The sequence below is a fragment of the Lutjanus erythropterus genome, chromosome 19, assembly GCF_056507025.1.
Source record: "Lutjanus erythropterus isolate fLutEry1 chromosome 19, fLutEry1.hap2, whole genome shotgun sequence".
NCBI lineage: Eukaryota > Metazoa > Chordata > Actinopteri > Lutjaniformes > Lutjanidae > Lutjanus > Lutjanus erythropterus.
Genome location: NC_139335.1, coordinates 6,956,470 through 6,974,634, shown reverse-complemented (window position 1 = coordinate 6,974,634; position 18,165 = coordinate 6,956,470). Strand labels below are relative to the sequence as shown.

Genomic DNA, 18,165 nt, shown 5'->3' with positions numbered 1-18,165 from the left:
GTCAGTTTTCCTCCTCTGATCGCCTGATTATTTTTGTGATGTGTCACCTCCCTACACAGCTACTCAGTTTTCCATTTAATTTGCCAGATTGCTGATGTCATGTATTCCTGTTGGCTGTCAGCTGCCCATTTTCCTGATCTAATAAACGGTTTGGTTGGTTCTACCCGCCTGTCTGTTTCCGATTCTAAGTTGCCTCCTGTTATCCTGATCTGATGAACTGTTGACCTGATTGACCCTTCGTGACTTGCTTTAACCCCACCTGCTGAGTGTTGGAGCTGAGCTTTTGGATCTCTTTCCTACAGCAACTTACCTGAACTGTGATGAGCTGTAGTTATAGCTCTCAATTTGATGTTGGTAAGAAAGACTTACGATAACCATCTTTGTTGGTCTGTCCACTCTCACTCACCAACTCTGGTTTGGTCGCATTAAATTCTTAATTCACTGCATGAAAAGCATGCAAAGAGTCTGACTCTGCAGGGTGTTTACCTATCACTCCTCATGAGTGGGTGGGCACTGCGCCGCTGGATGACAGCGTGTTGCGAAGTAGCGGCTGTCACTCTGCAGACCATTACATCAGCAAAATAAACAAATATCGTCCCAAAAATCAGCCAAAAAAGTCAGCCGCAAATGTACTCAGCCCATCATCGATAGGCAAGATATTCATCCAATCGCCCAACCCTATAAGACGACAACAAGCTTCACATGAGAGTCAAACCCCCGTCTCCTTGATGGAAGTCCTGCACCTAAACCACCACAACCTGGACCTGATGTGTCGCTCTTTATACCAATGGTACACCAAGGCACACAAGTTTTCTCTGAGGCAAGTGTAAGTGTGTACAACTATAGTTTTTTTTAAATTTACTGTATCAGTACTTTATATGTGCTCATTTCCGAATACAGAGGCAATGGCATGCTCTAAAAGTCCTTTAAAAATGTTCCTTCAAAGCCCCAAATTCTGCCACTTTTGGCATTAGCAAATAAAAATAAATGTTTAGAGTGACACGAGTTATGACATATGTTGTTGAGACAATTGTACACAGATATGAGAACAGTTGCAGCTTGAGGTTTTGGCTTGCTCTTTGGCACGCTTGGGCACAAAGAGTTCATTTTGTACCATGTCACCTGACTTCCTTGAGGTCTTTTTGTCAGAAAGCCCTTTCGGCAGACACTTTTTTTCTGGTCAGCACCGACACACCAATAAGCTCCTAGACAAACGATACCGCCATCTGTGTTTATGTGACATTACATGAACACCTGAAAAACGTTCAAAAGTGTGGGCGTACTTAAATAAAATGAATGAAACTGCAGCTGAATGCAGTAATTCAGGAAACAGACTTATTCTGCAAAAACAACTTTTCATGTCTTTATTTTAGGCAACAAATTATGGTGAATAGTATCAATAAGAATAGTGATAAGTATCCATATTGATAAGTAGCATTAATTTTGATATTGGCATCAATAAAATATTAATGATACCCATGTCTGGTGAGTATTGTTGGTATTTATTAGTTGATGGCAGAGTTTTTGGGGACTGAAATCAGGAGAACACTAAAGCTATGCAAAGGATTAGACCTAAAGATTTTTGTGAATCTAGTTTGCTGAATTTCTTAGCATCTGCGGGCGCCCCTCTGTAACTGACACACGCTGTCAGACAGCAGTGTGCTTCATAGACCTTCCTCTGGTCACTGCATGGGTGATAAAGTACTCTGGCTTCAGAAGTAGGCCAGCAGGTCAGGCTATATAAGGTCACAACCCACAGCGTGAATAGTGTGGGTGTGAAAAGAAAAAATAAACTGCAAACACTGTGCAAACAGAGATTTAGTGAAAACCGGTGCCACAAAGACGTGCTTCTACACCTGAGGTGTAAATATGAAAAGGATTTGTGCTTAATCCTGTGTCCACAGGTGCATTTTTCTTCTAAAGCACGTGTCAGGACTTACATAAGGTTGTTCTTCTTTCTTTACCACATGATAAAACAGTTACTTACTCATCTAAAAGTCATAATATTACTTTACGTATTGTTTGGTATTAACTTTCTGGTTTTTTTACTGGTGCACTTCGAAGTTGAACTGCTGGTCCAGTGAACAGTTAACACCCAGAGAGCTTTTGCTATTAGCTGTCCTGTTGTTGGCTGCGGTGGAAACAAAGTCGACCTGTCTGAAAGTCGCCCTCAAATTAGATTTCATCACCGCATATTCTCTCTGGAGGAGCTGAACAAACTCAAAATAATGACAATACTTCCACCTGTGGAAAGTCTGCCTCCCTCTCTCTCTCTCTCCCTCATCCGACATCTTTTGTTTAGCTTTTTGGCTAGCAGCTAAGGTGACCTGCCCTGACCCACTACGTGCACACGTCATCATACAATAGTCTACCTGTAATAGCATTACAGTAGAATATTACTGAGTAATGTGCTACTGCCCTACAGTAGTTTGAAATGTCTTATTATTGACTTTTATGCATAGATTCATAATCTTTAATAAGAGAATCATGTTGCATTTATTATTTCCCCACCCCTAAATCAGTATACTAAAAGATATCGCTTACTGTTGTAGCACACTAAAAATCATGCTCGTGGCTTAGTGTTGGTCAACGCTTGCAAAAACACTAAGCCAACCAAGCAAAAAAATGCCCAATTATTGCTAATGACACTTTTCCAACTAGCTACCACAGAGGGTTGCACACGTTCTGGCTGCAGACGTCTTAACATTTGCCGCGGCTGCAGCTTTCAGGCTCCAAAACTCTTCAACCTTTAGACAGATTACGTATTTGGTTAGACGTGTTGCCATCGCCAGCATTGCATTTTGCATTACAAATACTGCAGCGTGTCAAGTTTTGAAAAGTGTAACCACACCTGCAACTGCTCTTGACTCACTGTGACGAGCTGCAACATCACCCGCTTTTTCTCTCAATACTGTTATTTCCTCACCCAGATGTGGTCTCAAAATTTGGGTGATTTCATGGGAATCTGTCCGACCAAGATTCGCTAACCAACCCTATTTTTATGTGGTTATGTAACAGGCTCAATTTAATACTGATGCCTCCATATGACCTACATAAGCAAATCAAATCAGCAAGAAGATCAGCTATTTCTATATAGTGTGACTGGGTTAGAAACAGATTAAACTACAGGTGCAATGGATCACAAAACTCAGTTCGGACTGTATCACGATTTTGAGTTACTGCAAAACAGAAATAAAGGTGGCGTTAAAATACACTTCTGATACTATCCTCTATTGTGTTATAGTATTCTATAACACATATAACAGATAATTATGCGCTATTCAATCTATAAATATAAAAGTCGAAGTTGAAACAAACTTCATGATCTTATGATCTGTTTCTATGATGACAAGGATGCTCGGGTTTCCAGTTACACCGCTGAAAACGTCCACGGTCATGATGTCACTTCATGGAGGTAAAAGTGACGGCTTTTCAGGAATTATTACTTTGGAACATATTTCACACCATGATTGTTGAATTTAGTTTGCGTTTCATATGCGTGTCGAATCAAGGGGGGGGGCGATCCAAACGGATTAACGACGATACATCACTCGATGAAATGTAGATGCTTTTGCAACAAAGTGTCTTAGCCTCTATTTAAGACTCTAGACTTCACATGATATGAGAGCACAGATGAAGCCATTTATTCACATAATTCATGCACGACAGACTGAGCATGACTCAGGGCCCAAGGCATTAATAAAAACAGAAAAGAGGATGTGCACCATGACGAAAAAAATCAGAGATCAATAAATCACTAAATGAAAAATCCAAGGTTCTACAGTTAACGATCCTTTTTTATTAAACTCTCATTTAATGAAACAATTTGACTCAGCGCAGAGAGGGTTTTTAATTTTATTCCAGGGCTTCAAGGTACTCCTGGGAGTAATTCTGGGGTTAGGATTCATGCTGAACAAACACACTGATGCTAGTTTTGGAGAGAGGAGGAAAAGTACATCTACTGTCTCACTCAGATTCCCCAACTGCCCCAGGGAAGCCAAGGAAAAAGGCAAGTTGCCAGTCGCTCACAAGCTGCTTTCGCTAACCTTTTGAGATACTGGCCCTCGGCTGGGTGTGTGGCCCGACTGAAGTAACAACTTGGATCGAGCTGCAGGATGAGAGAGACGTTGCAACATAATTTGCTATAATCTAAATAACAAACTGAGCTTCTGAATGCAGTTTTTGAATCAACAAGATAGAGAATGCACTAAATAATTTTAAGCTGGTTCAACCTTAACATTTAAGTTTTTCTTCTGCCTTAAAAGTGTGAGTTAAGGGAACGTGAGTTGAATACAAAGTTAAAAGTTATCTTATGTGTTTTGAAAATGTAAAACAATTTAAGTGAACCTGAGCTCAAGTTATTAAGTTGAATCAACCAAGTGTACAGCGGCCATGAATGAATTCAATACTAACCTTAATCATGCTTAATGTTGTTTTTATTATTATGAAAAGAGACAACCACACTAAAAAAAATTAAAAAGTTGAGAAGACTCAAAATTTCAAGCCAATAAATTTTTTAGTGTTGAATTAAAACTTTACAAACTTTATTTGGTTTACTAAGTAGCGAAGGCAGTTTTGTTGGGTTTTCTCAGTTTCTTTTTACAGTGCATGACTTGTCTTAACGTGCAGGGCTGCAGGATATGGTTAAAGAAAAAAAGTCATATTGCAATTATTTTGAATGCAATTGCAATTGTGATATATGATACAATTAGTGGGAATGATCATTTTTACATTACACATTTTACTGGAAACAAAACCTATTAAAATCATGATGGGGTCTGTACCAAACAGCATGTTTTCTAACATCTGGAAAACAGATTGTCAGGCCAGGGCATCTCTGCAGCAGTGCGGTACTGTATCTCATTATAACACTGACTTCTCACACATGTTTTCTTTTTCAGCTCTAACCTGCGATCTGGATGTGGCACTTGGCCATATGGTGACTTTGATAATACTGAAATGAATTGTGCAACTCAATTTGAGACACACAGCAAGTGTCCTTCATGTTGTCTTCAAACTATAGACAGCAGAGATGCTGGGAAGTCTGATAATAAGCTGATCACGTTTGTTTTGAAACTTCATTGAATGAGTTGAGTTTCAAGTCAGAACAACTCATGTTTGTAACTTTAGAAGTGGTCTGAAAATGAAAACTGGAAATTTTAAACTGACTTAACTTGAGAGCATTAAAACACACAAATATAAGGCTGCAACTATCAATTATTTTCTCAATTAATTGATCGATCAAACCTGCCACAATTTTGTCACTTGAAAAATAGAGACACATCCATGTGCTCCACGTTTGGACCTACTTTTCAAGTCTTTCCTGTAGCGATTATTTTCATTATTAATTTATCTGATGATCATTTTCTTGATTAATTGATCGGCTGTAGAAAATGGTGAAAAATGTTGATCAGACAATATCAACATTTAAAAAGCTAGAAACAGAGTTTTTTCTTACAAAAATACTGTGTTTGCAATGCTTCTGATCAATGTAAGTTACAACAGCATTTTTCTCCTGTGTTGAGACTTGCAGAGGGCTGCTGTGTAAGACGGACACAACAACGCTCCAGACCATATATATCCATTCTAAGTTTATTCTGGGCCGTCCCGTTTCTCCTTGCACAATTTAAAATCACAGTGACAAAAAGGGAAGCACCCTCGGCAACACTGATGGGAATGCAAGTGAATGTTTCCTCTCCTGATTTGTGACTTCATTCACATGGCTCAATACAAACTTGCCTTTGAGTGTTCTGGCTATTGTTGTGTCAGTGAGATAATAACCCAAGGCCTTATCATGCTTCTCAGTGTCTCGGAAGGGTCGGCTGTCATCCTCCTCCCACTTACTCGCTGCCCTGACAAGAAGAGGAATTCAACAAAAGTTAGACAAGAAGAGGAGAATAAAGGATCACGAGAAAGACACTCACACTGCTGATAAAACCCTGCAGGAGTAACCAGCTGATGGCAATCAAATTTGAGTTCTGTGTGGAGCAGTGATCATGGGACAGGAGTGCACGCTGTGGATGCCAACAATCAGCTACGCTATTCGACAGATGGATCAGAGTGCTCCTGGCCTAGACCAGGCTAAAAGCTCCTGGTCACGTGACCTGTGGATTAGCGTTAGCCCAACTGAAAGGGGGAGGAGGTTAGGGTGCATGTCACCACATGCTTCCTTATCACTTCCCTTTGAACGTGTTTCCCTTTCTCTTTCACTCTGTATCTCCCCTCATCCCCCCGTTTGTCTTTCACACTTTATATTACATTATTCGCATGACATTTTCACCAAAGAGTTGGATCACAAGCAATTCTTTGTCTCCTTCCCTTTATCCTTCCTCTGTCCATCCTCTCTTCCTCTGTTCAGACCAATGAGAAGCCTCATGCTCAGTACAGTCATTACTGCATAAGTGATTCAGACACCTTTGACTCAGAGCTCAGACAGATCAAAACCACTGCTCTAATCAGCTCACTTCCAGCTACTCATGATGTCAATGCTGAGAACATGTCTCCTGTGCTGTCCTTCCCCACTAACCCCCCAACCCCCATCTTACATACAGTACTCAAATTTTCTCATCGGCCTCTCCAGCCTTCACTTGTCAGGCAGTGTGGCGTGAAAAAGTGTGAAGCACAGACAAGCTTAAGGACATGCCACGCTGGGAGCACATTGCACAGTGAAACACTGGATTCCCCTGTCTCCCCTGCTGCTACTACTCCTGCATCTGGGTCTTTCTGTCAGGGACACAGTGTGCCAGCCAATTCATGCCTGGCCAGCGTGCCGTGTTCCCGCGCCAACCCAAACACCCTCGTTTTCACAGAAACCTGGGAAAGCCCTCCCTTCCCGGGCACCACGCTCTGCAGCGACAGAGGGAGAATGCAGGGTTACGTGGTGCCAACAAGGTTAAATGCTAAAAGGCACTGACCATCATTCCTGTAGATTACAGCTTGACTAAAATGTTTTATTGATTGAGAGCGCAGACCTGCAGATATGACCAACACAAGACAAGAACTGAGCGGCGAGGGTGAATACTAGTGGTCAAAAGATCCGGGTTTTCCAATGCAGATCTTTAGGAAGCAGGGCAGATGATGGCCAATATATGAAGCTGATATCAAAACAAAGAAAAGTCATGTATATTCCATTAATCCATGCACATTAAAATCTAATATACATGATTATCTAAGTCAGTGCATGTTGTTTTAGATTTAAGAATCTTTATTAATTAATGAAATAGAAAAATACATTGGGTTATGCTGCAGACTGAGTGCTCCTTTGCTGTTTTCTAATCCCACACAGGGCTGATCTTTGTAGTGATGTCATGAAATTAAAGCTTTTTATGTGTTCTTGGATAAAAAAAAAAAACAAAAACAAACAGACCCATCCTCCTTCCCTCCTGACCATCTGCTCATCTCTCTACCTCTCTGTAGACACAACTGACAAATATGTGGAATAACTGCATAATTTAGAAACACAACAACAAACAGCACTGATACCATTTCTAATAAATATAGTGGATAAGCAGAGTGTCATATTTCATCATGTAGAGGAAAAAATCAGAGGAACTCAAATTCCAGGAGAACTAAAAATAAAATGGTTGGAAAGCATGGGATGCATATTTCATCATTTATCAGAATCAGAGCATATATATCATATGTGCTACACAATTTATGTCTTTGATTGCAGATCATTATCAGTGTGTTTTCATGCCAGAATCGCTTATGGAAAAAAATAGAAAAAGGGAAATTATGCTGCAGATTGTGAACCAGAAACAGAACTCCGCAGCTCGCTCTGTGTGTTCAGCCCAGCTGATTAACATGGGCACCGAATGGAAGCGGGCAGCGCTTTGTGGCGCGTGTGGCTCTCAGCACAGGGCTCAAAACAAACTTTTTGACCACCTTCCCAAAATGCACCTGGCACAGCACTGACATTGTTCCACAGCAGCCACACTGAAAAGGCTGCAGATGTGTCTGCAGACATTTCTTCTTTATCAGCCTTGCGATCGCAGTCACTGGCCGATACGATTATCTCAGAATGCAGATAACTGACCCGACTAATCGGCCGAGTGATTTATTGGTCTATCACTAACACATATTACACGGGTGCAAATGCCTTGAGTAGAGAGTCCCCGGTTCAGTTCTGGGGCTGCTCCATAATGGTCGACTAAACCCAATCAGCTTTTCATTCATCCCTTAGTTGCAGACAAAAAAAAAACCTCACACTCTGTTGACTGTTGCAAAACAAACCTTTTCTCTGTTAGCTAGTTAGCTCAGATAGTGGCTCAGTGATTCAGACACAGCCTCCAAGAGTGACGGAGGCAGTTTGATGACTGGGCATACAGCACGCACAAACAGTGAAGAGCTCATTTATAAATTAAAGTTCATTAGTAAATATACATCATCCATCATGTTGGTAAGTCTGCAAGATTTGATTTTGTGAAGGTGGAAGTTATTGATTCCAGTCAGAGTCATTACCCTTTTTTCTGTTAGTATTTAATAGGCCCAAAAAATACAGATTGAAATAATTCAAATAATATCATAAATGTGCAACTAATAATGGACTGTTGGGTTAAACTGATGGCCATGTTTTTATTTCCTGTCTCTCGCCACTATCACTATCAAATAAAAGCAGTGAGCAGACAAAAAATATAATTTTACATAAAAAAAAGAACTGACTAGGAAGAAGAGTCTTAAATCACACACTAGGAAACTGAAAACCGATTCCATAAAATGGCAAAAAAACAACTCAAAAATTCTTGTTGCAACTTTCCAGGCCCCAAGCTTGCTAAGTCCAAAACCAAAAGGTATTCAGTGACCAAAGATATAAAGCAGGGAAATAAAGCAGCCATAAATGACAAAATGATGAATGAATTCTCAAATTTCTTATTGATTGAATTATTTCTGCATGACTAAAAATCCACCCCAAGGCCAAACAGGAAGGCGTCAGCAAACTAACCATCCCTGCTGCTGTGCCGAGGAGAACGGAGGACTCAGAGAGGAGTCACAGAGCTCTTTCTCCCGCAGCAGCCTCGAGAGGCCAGAGGACATTATCGCAACACGCAATTCTCAATTAACCAGCAGCCACGGGGCACAAAGTCGACGCCAGCTCGCCTGTAAGTCTCTGGAAGAAATTTTGCACGTTTGCTCAGAGGAAAACACACTAATCGGAACAGCAAAATGACAAAGGATGTGTATCAGGAAGATGGCATCACTGCAGGTAAGCTTATCTGCATACAAATACACACACACACACACACACACAGACGACACCCTGTGTTCTTGCAAATGACGCAGACATCAAAGTGCCCGTGACATTTCAGTTCTGTTTGTAAGCACCAACACAGGGGTCTTGATTGAGGATTGACTGATTCAGTCGAGCGCTGCAGCTCTGACAGTCAGCTCTGTACTGACCTTTATGAACCATCCTTGTTGGGCTGTTTTCAGACCACATATCAACAGGTGAACGTAAAGAAACAACGAATCCTCTGTTTTACTGGAACACACAGCCAGGAGAGCTAAAATAAAAGTGATCGGAATGACCAACCGACAATGAGCACATAATCTGAGCTGGCATTTATGGCGGAAAACAAACCCGAGTTTCTCCAGAGAAACGCACTTCTTCTTCTTCTCAAGCCATATTCTTAGAGTGTGACGTGACCGCAGTATAAAAGCTCACTGTGTGTTTGCGTGGACCTCTCATGGCGAGATTACAGTGACCCTCTTGTGATTGTTTTGGAGCATCTAAAATATTGCCATAGGGACTGCAACTGTATTTATTCAACAGTGTGTGACCTTCTTCAACTTTATGGTTATTTTTAGGTCGATCTGTATCACGTCACTCACAACATTCTTTATGCTTTTTCTAAGAAATCTGTTTGTTTTCCGGCTGAAGTGTATCATACTATTAAGATGCGATAAGGTCAGTGGTGTAAAGAAAATGTAGCTTTCACTTGAATAAAACTAGAAGGAGTAGAAGTTGAAGAAGTATCAAAAGTAACATCTACTTAAACCACCAACAGTGGAAACTCTCATCCTCAAGACTAAAGGTTGTTCATAGGATGGACGCTCTGATACTTTTTTGATATTTAAAATGTGGCTTTAAGAAAAGCCAGACAGTATTCAGTGATTTGTTTTTCTGCACCGGCACTGTGTGCAGGTTGTTAATTTAAAAAAAGAAAAGAAACGATCCTATTTTGTGCACCGTAAATCTGAATGCTCAAATCAATAAACTGTAATAAGCAGACAACAAAACGTTTGTTTAGACACTCTGCTAACTTAAAATGTTTTTCTCAACTTAAAAGTATTCAGTTCTGTTAAATTCTTGCAGTGAGATGGTGATTGAAAATTCTGAGTTGTATTTACTGAAAAAAATGTGATTTGCCCTCATCAATCATTTTAATTGAACTGTCACACCTGTAACACTCCAACTTTTCACTTTATGCTAACTTATTTGGCTTTATAGTGAATGCCGAGGATGTTTTTGTGCTTGCTGTGGTATTGAAAGAGGTATCGAGTTTCTTTTTCTGTACCATTATTGGATCAAAGTTTACAGTCAAGACGAAATGAAAAATGCGCTTTTCACCCTTTCTGTTCAGATCTTCTGTCGCACTGCTCACCTATTTAACAATATATATCAAAAGAAGAACAAAAAAACAATTTCTCTGAATTCTAATATCAAAATCCAATCATGTTTTCTTCCTGAGAAACAAAATCTGATGCTTTCTTAAGCCAGAACCAATCAATTTCAACAAATATTATGGCATCCACTCATCAATCCATCGTCAACTTCTAGCAGGGCAGAGCTAAGATTCATTGGTTAGAAACCTACCAACAGTAAGGTACATCTGTGTGTCTCCACCACCTCAAACTTTCTTATATTTCCCAAAAAATACCTATTGGCTGCTGTAAACACCAATCAATATCTGCCACAACTCCCTACCTGCCTGATTTCTACAGGAAACACATAAATATGAAGAAGCAAACAGCACTCTGCTTTCCATTTCATGAGAACTTTAAAATTCTGGTCTGGTGACAGCATTACTAAATAATGTTTAATGGACGTCCTGACAAATGTGGTCCAAAATGAATAAACTGCCAGGTGGTTTAAACCAGAGCTGCAAGCAGTTACTTAATTAATTGATTAGCTGTCAGCTATTAAATCAACCGTGGACTATTTTTACAATCAAATAATCATTGTGAGTCATTTATTTAAGGAAAAAATGTCCAAATTGTCTGATTTCAGCTTTTAAAATGTGAATATGTTCTGGTTTCTTTACTCGTCTATGACAGCAAACTGAATATATTTGGGTTGTGAGCAAAGCATGACATTTGAGGACGTCACTTTGGGCTTTGAGAGACAGTGATCATCACTTTCTGACATCTTATTGACTAAACAACTAATCAATTCATTGATATATGAACTTGTGTATCTGCAACGATGAATTGATTCATCCATTATGAAGTGATTATTAAGTTAATCACCAACTATTTTATTAATGGGTATGAATCATTTTTTTAAAGAAAAAAAGTCAAAATTGTCTGATTCCAGCTTCTCAAAGGCAAATATTTTTCTTATCTTCAGGCTGTGGGCAAAACAAGACATTTTAGGATGTTACTTTGGGCTTTGGGAAACACCTTGTGGACCAAATAACTAATCGATTGATGGAGAAAATGATTGACAGCTTGATCAGTGATGACAATAATTGTTAGCTGCAGCCCTATTTTAAACTTGCACCCATGATATGAACTTGTCTATCTGCTGGAGCTGCAATGATGACTCAGTTCATCCATTATGCATTGATTGTGAAGTTAATCGCAAACTCTATTGATAATCGAGTAAACAGAGTCAAAATTCTCTTATATCTTATATCTTATATCTTATACGTGAATATTTTCTATGACTATGACTATTTCTATGACAGTAAACTCAGTATCTCTGGGCTGTGGACAAAGCAAGACATTTGAAGTCATCTTGGATTAGAGAAAGACTGATCGACATTTTCTGACATTTTATGGACCAATCACTTAATCAAGAAAATAATCAAAATATTAAATGACAATGAAAACAAATGTTACTGTCTTTGGGTTGTGGGCAAAACAAACCATTTTAGGATGTCACTTTGAGCTTTGGGAAACAGTAAACAACATTTTTCATCATTTCATCAAACAAACAACTAATTGATTAATGGACAAAATGATTGATAGATTGATTGCTAATAAAAAAAAAATTTAGTTGCAGCCCTAATTTAAACTCGCACCTATTCTATGAACTTGTGTGTCTGCAGGTTTAGTCTTTATCTGTCCAGCACTCAGACAAATGTCATAATGGAGTACAAAGTACAAGATTTGTCTCTGAAATGTGAAGTAAAAGGCCACAAAGTGCAGATCAGTCCTCACTTAAAGAAGTTTGAATGGAGCAGAATATGAACTGGCTGTCACCTGTCAGACTTTTTTTTTTTTTTAAAGCATGTCCATTACACCGTTATTAGACTGTTAAACGTTGTATAACTCTCATTACAGGCGCAGAGCGCGTGCCTGTGCCGCCGCAGGTTATCTTTATGGTCCTATTTCACCTCGGCTGACACACTTAATGCCTCATGTAGGTTACACCGGAGTCATGCGAGGCTCCGACCCTGCAGGAACACCACGATGACAGCGTGTTTGTGGCACCGAAACAGCCGTGAAATCGCAATAAGTCATATGCAAGTCACATGCGGCGAGGTTGACAGCGGCACCGCGCACACGAGAGGGTAATATTACAGGATATAAGACGAGCAGGACTCCTTAAAAGAGCCGCCTGTTGATTCACAGGGAAAAGCAGAAAGTTAACGCAGAAACAGACGCAGCTTCAGGGGTTTGTTTGCAGCAGAAGCGATGCCGCCGCTGCCGCTGCCGCTGCACACTCGCAGTTTGTTTACAAAGCGCTGTCAGGCTGCTCTTTCGCAACGGGGACCGTCAGTGGGACGAGGCGAGGACGTTCACCTCCTCACTTCGCGCACGGAACAAACACGCCGAGAGAACAACACACACACACACACACACACACACACACACACACACACACACACAAAAAGACGCCAAAGTTGTCACGCTTACCTTCTGTGGAGCGACTCGAGCTGCTGTCCTTTCTCATAAAACGCGCGGAGACGCTGCAGCGACGTGGGCAAATCTCTCAGTCAGTCAGTCAGTCAGTGCGTCTCTAGTTTCCAACAGTTCAGCCTCACAGTTCACTGTTCACTGCTGCTCTCTTACCCTCCCTCCCTCTCTCTCTCTCTCTCTCTCTCTCTACCCCTCCCTCTTTCTCTCTGTCTCTCTCTCTCTCTCTCTCTCTGACAAACCGCCCACTTCCGGTGGTTCATGAATGTCAGTGAGGGTTCTTCAACTGTTTCTGATCATTTTTGTCCTGCTGCATCATCATCATCGATTTGGACTCATAAATCTGGATTCAGTCTGAAAGAACAGGTGACAACAGCAAGAAACACGATACATACTGTCACCTTTTACATCTGCATTATATTTAATAGTATTTATATGTTTTTGAAAAACTTTTAAAATATGTTCTTTGATTATTTTATTTCTATTTATTATGTTTATCATGTTGAAATACATAATAAATCATATAACATAGGCCTATATTCTGCTCTAGTTATTATGTTTACAAGTAAAAAATGTTCTTTTTAAGTCGACATAAATTGCTTAAACCTTATTTTTTTTATTCTTTTAAATTTGCTTTTTGCTTAGTTTTTTATTTTTCTTATCTGTTTCATCGTTCTGTCTTTTCCCTGTGTTAACTCTCTCACTCACTGTTTGGTTTTCTCTTCTTATATTGTTTTTACTTTGTCTGCCAAAGAACTTAAACAAAAAAAAAGTTGTTCAAGGTGCTACATGAATAAAGTTATTATTATGAATTTATTTTTCATGTATTCTTTTTATCTCTTGTGCATTGTCTGATGTCATTGTAAAAACATTGAAGCACATTATTTTGTGCAGTAAATCACCAAACATTCACAGATGCCATTCGTACAGAATTATTACAGCGATATGGCTTATGAATCATTTTTAGGCTATTCCACAATATATGATATATATCTTGATATACACATATTCTCATACTATAAAGGTCCAAATAATGCAAACATATGGTGATCTTGTAGAATATGATCCATTGCTGTAGATTAAACAGTGAATGAAGTAGTTTAGGCTGAGAAATATGGACATGAGTGCTTCCACAAAATATTAACAGTGATTCCCAAACTCATGGATGATCAGGGAAGAAATACATAAAGAATTTACTCAAAGTTCAGCTTGAATCAATTTTTATCAGTTGCTTGCCCAATTATAAATGATTGATAATAACAGTGGGAGGCATGGTTATTATTATTATCATTATTATTATTATTATTATTATTATTATTATTATTATTATTATTATTATTATTATTATCATTATTGTTGTTGTTGTTGTTGTTGTTGTTGTTATGTAGTTTCACATCACAATATAATATCAGTATATTGCCCAGCCCTAATTACAGCTCTCTCTTTGCTCTATACAGCCAGTTTCCCATATTTAAATGCCATTTGTTAGGTTATTATTTTGTTTTTTTTACGTTTTAAGATAATAAAGTCATTTATTAAATTACAATAAATCAAAATGACCAAAACATAATTTAAGAAATTCATTTTTTTTTTTAAATAGAGCAAAGCGAACAATAATAATGATGATATGAGACATACATTAAATGATTGCCAGTAAATAAATAAATAAAATAAAATAAATGAATTGTGTGTGAAGAGAGCGGTGCAGGTCATTAATCTCAGGCTCACTTTCCTCGATCACTCACTGTGATCAAAGCTGTTCTGTAGCTGCACACAGATAGAAACAGACCGGTTGATTAGATTAAAGTCTAATCTACTGTACAGTCAGTCTTCAATCCAACTCGCTGCATCTCATTCAAACCTGCCGCCTCAGTCTGGAGAACAGCGCCGCCGTCTGGTACAAAACTCCACCTGCTAAATACAAATCACACTGAAAATCACACTGAGTCAGGCTCGGATAGGAGAGGAAATGTCTGGTTTATATTAGGGTTTACAGGCCTATTTATAAATTTGTTTTAGATAAATTCATACACACACACACACACACACACACACACACACACACACACACACACACACACGCACAGATGAGGTGACAGGAACCAAAGATAAACCTGCCAAAATTAATTAGAGAACATTGTGCGCCTGAGGGACATCATGCATATCAGACAGACACACATTTCTGCCTGAGACACAACAAAACACAAAAATGGAAACATGTGAACACTTGTTGAGGGTTGAAGACTGTATGTTTGTTAATTTGTTTACAGAGACAGATGAAAAACCACATGCTTGGTCCTGTGTGTCCTGTTCATTTGAGTAAAGCAATGGAAAATACTCCGTTATATGTTAAAACCATGAAGTCAATATTTTGTTTTAAAAAATAAAGACGTATTAGTGATAAAAATTAATCAGTTACCAGAAGTAAAATAGGCTTTATTGTGACAAATAATCCCTTTCCAAATATTTTGATCTTTAAATCTAAGTTCATCTTACGTTCTTATCTAAAATAGGTTGCACCAACAAAACTTAATCCAATCTAAGATTAGTTCTAATCAGAGTTTAGTAAACCCAGGTTTAAAATGAGTAAATTCAGATTTAAAATTAAGCAGAGCTCAGTCGCACAATTAAAAATCAATCTCAGTTTGGTAAATCCATATTTATTTATGTAAATCAACATTAAAGAGTTTAATGAACATGGAGATACTTGTGTACCCAAATTAAAAAAAATAATAATAATACATCCAGATAACAAAGTGCTGTTTTATTAATAAAATAAATATAAAAGAGGAGGGACAGTTGTTAACTTTTGGTTGCTGTTTCCTAGCTAATAAACAAACAAACAAACAACAACAACAAAAACAATATCATATTGTTTGCTGGCTAGCTAAAAAAGTTGGTTATATGCTTCTGTACTTTATTCTTACTGAACTACACCAACCAACCATGAATCAATGCATCACAAACTGAGGACCATCTTGTTCCATTATATTCAAGAGAAGACAAACATCTCAATGACAGATATCTTCAAAACTCAGCTGTCTTAGTTAAAGGGATAGTTCTGATTATTTGAAGTGAGGTTATATGAGGTATTAATTGATGGTCAGTGTATTAGCTACAGAAGATGCTGGTCGACATGTCAGCAACAAAACAAAGTCACTTAAAAAAGGTCCACCAAAACATATTAATATCATTTTAAGTGTACGCTATTGCGTACATTTGCGGCTGGGACAGGACCTTTCTGAGAGGAGTTTGCATGTTCTCCTCGTGTCCGTGTGGGTTCTCTCTGGGTACTACGCCTTCATCCCACTGTCCAACGACATGTAGAATAATAGGTTAATTGGTGGCTCTAAATAGCCCTTAGGTGTGAATATGTGCCCTGCCTCTCGTGTCAGCTGGTATGGGCTGCAGCCGCCCTGTGACCCATCAAAAATAAGCGGTCACAGACAATGGATGGTATGGAATGGGTGAACGCCATAATTAGAATATTTTCACCACTTAACCTTCATGTCAGACAGCCTCTTTTTGATGGGAAACTGCTTTTATATGAGCCAAATATCGTGCTATCCATACCAACCAAACTCCATGGACAAAATCCACGATTCTACCTCGCAGAACACATCAATTGTTGGTCTACCGCTGCCACGATCAGTTCGTTTGTTTTCGTTATTGTGTGACTTTCGTATTTTGAAAGGACTGTTCGGGTTCACTGAAGTCACACAATAACACAAATAAACTAGCCGATCGAGGCAGCGGTAGACCAGCAGCTTCCGTTTTCTGCAAGGTAAAATTATGGATTTCGCCAGTGGAGTCTGGTTGGTGATATTTGGCTCATATAGCAATGGCTTCCCTTCTGAAATAGGCTGTCTGGTACCAAGGTAAATAAAAAATATATTGTCAACAACAACAACAACTAATCTCTCAGATAAGTGTAGAAAATGAGCCACATTTTTCTCTAATATCTAAATTATTCAGTTTTACAGCATTAAACTCTCAAATGAATTGTTACAGTGTGTTTCACGTGTGTATAAAGAAACAAAAATATCAGACAAAAAGTAGAGTTTGTTTTGAATGTTGCTGCTGACTGTTAATAACGTGAAAAGTCCCCTGTCATGCAGCAAAAATAAATGACTTCATTTTCCCACATCCATGTCAAAAAGTCATGATTTATATCAGCAGTTTCCCTCTCAGATACACACACACACACACACACACACACACACACACACACACACACACAGCTTAATCGATTCTTCAGATTGATTGGCTGCTGCAGGTCTGAGCTGAAGGGTGACAGTTGCTTCCTCAGACAGCTGAGTCAGCAGCTGCTGACGGTAATAGCTTTACATCTCCACACCCCCTCATCTCCTCCAAACCAGTCCGTGTTTTGCTTCCTTTCACAGAGACAAACAAGTCACGCATGAGGCGGAGAGTGAGGCCGAGGCCCAGTGATGCAGAGGCTGCTTCCTCACTCTGTCCGTTTGCATAGCTGCTTTATATCAGCTGTCACACACTGCCCCAAAGGACTTGTGGGAATCCCGCCAGTCACACTTGTGCCGATCACTTCAGCGCTGCGTTATAGCTGAAGATGGACTGGAGCTGCACACATGCAACACATGGGGTTTCCAGCCAGGGAAGTCCAGTGATCATGTGTTCAGAGATTTGTCATCAGAGGCAGAGACAGACACGGCTCATAGGACTCAAATACAAAATACAGTAGGAAGTACAATGGCCAACTAATTCAGTTTTATTGTCATGCACAAGGAATTTCCCCTGGTACAATGGTGCATAACAATCATTATATATGAGAAAAAGATGAAACCAAGTACAGCAAGTCAAGAAGCATAAATAGAGAATAGAAAATTGATAGTAACACTTGGAATACCAGGGGTATACGTAACGAATTTCAGCTACTGAAATTACTTTAATTAAGTCATGTTTGGGGGGCACCTGCATTTTAATGAGTATTTTTTCAAGTCTGTAATTTTACTCATACTTAAAAGAGACATCTGTAATATATTTACTGTAATATGAGTCATAAAATGACCATGATATGACATCAAAGATTAGAGAACAAAGTTATGC

At 39.1% G+C, this 18,165-nt stretch overlaps 1 protein-coding gene across 2 annotated transcripts in view; it reads right to left on the bottom strand.

Annotated features, from left to right (window-relative positions):
* stat5a (signal transducer and activator of transcription 5a) overlaps positions 1-13,240 on the bottom strand; it is an 82,259-nt gene extending 69,019 nt beyond the window's left edge. For both annotated transcript variants that reach the window (XM_084745173.1, XM_084745174.1), the window contains exon 1: positions 13,081-13,240. The gene's annotated coding sequence lies outside the window, so the exon portion shown is untranslated. The remainder of the gene's footprint in view (positions 1-13,080) is intronic.
* Positions 13,241-18,165: the final 4,925 nt, after the last annotated feature.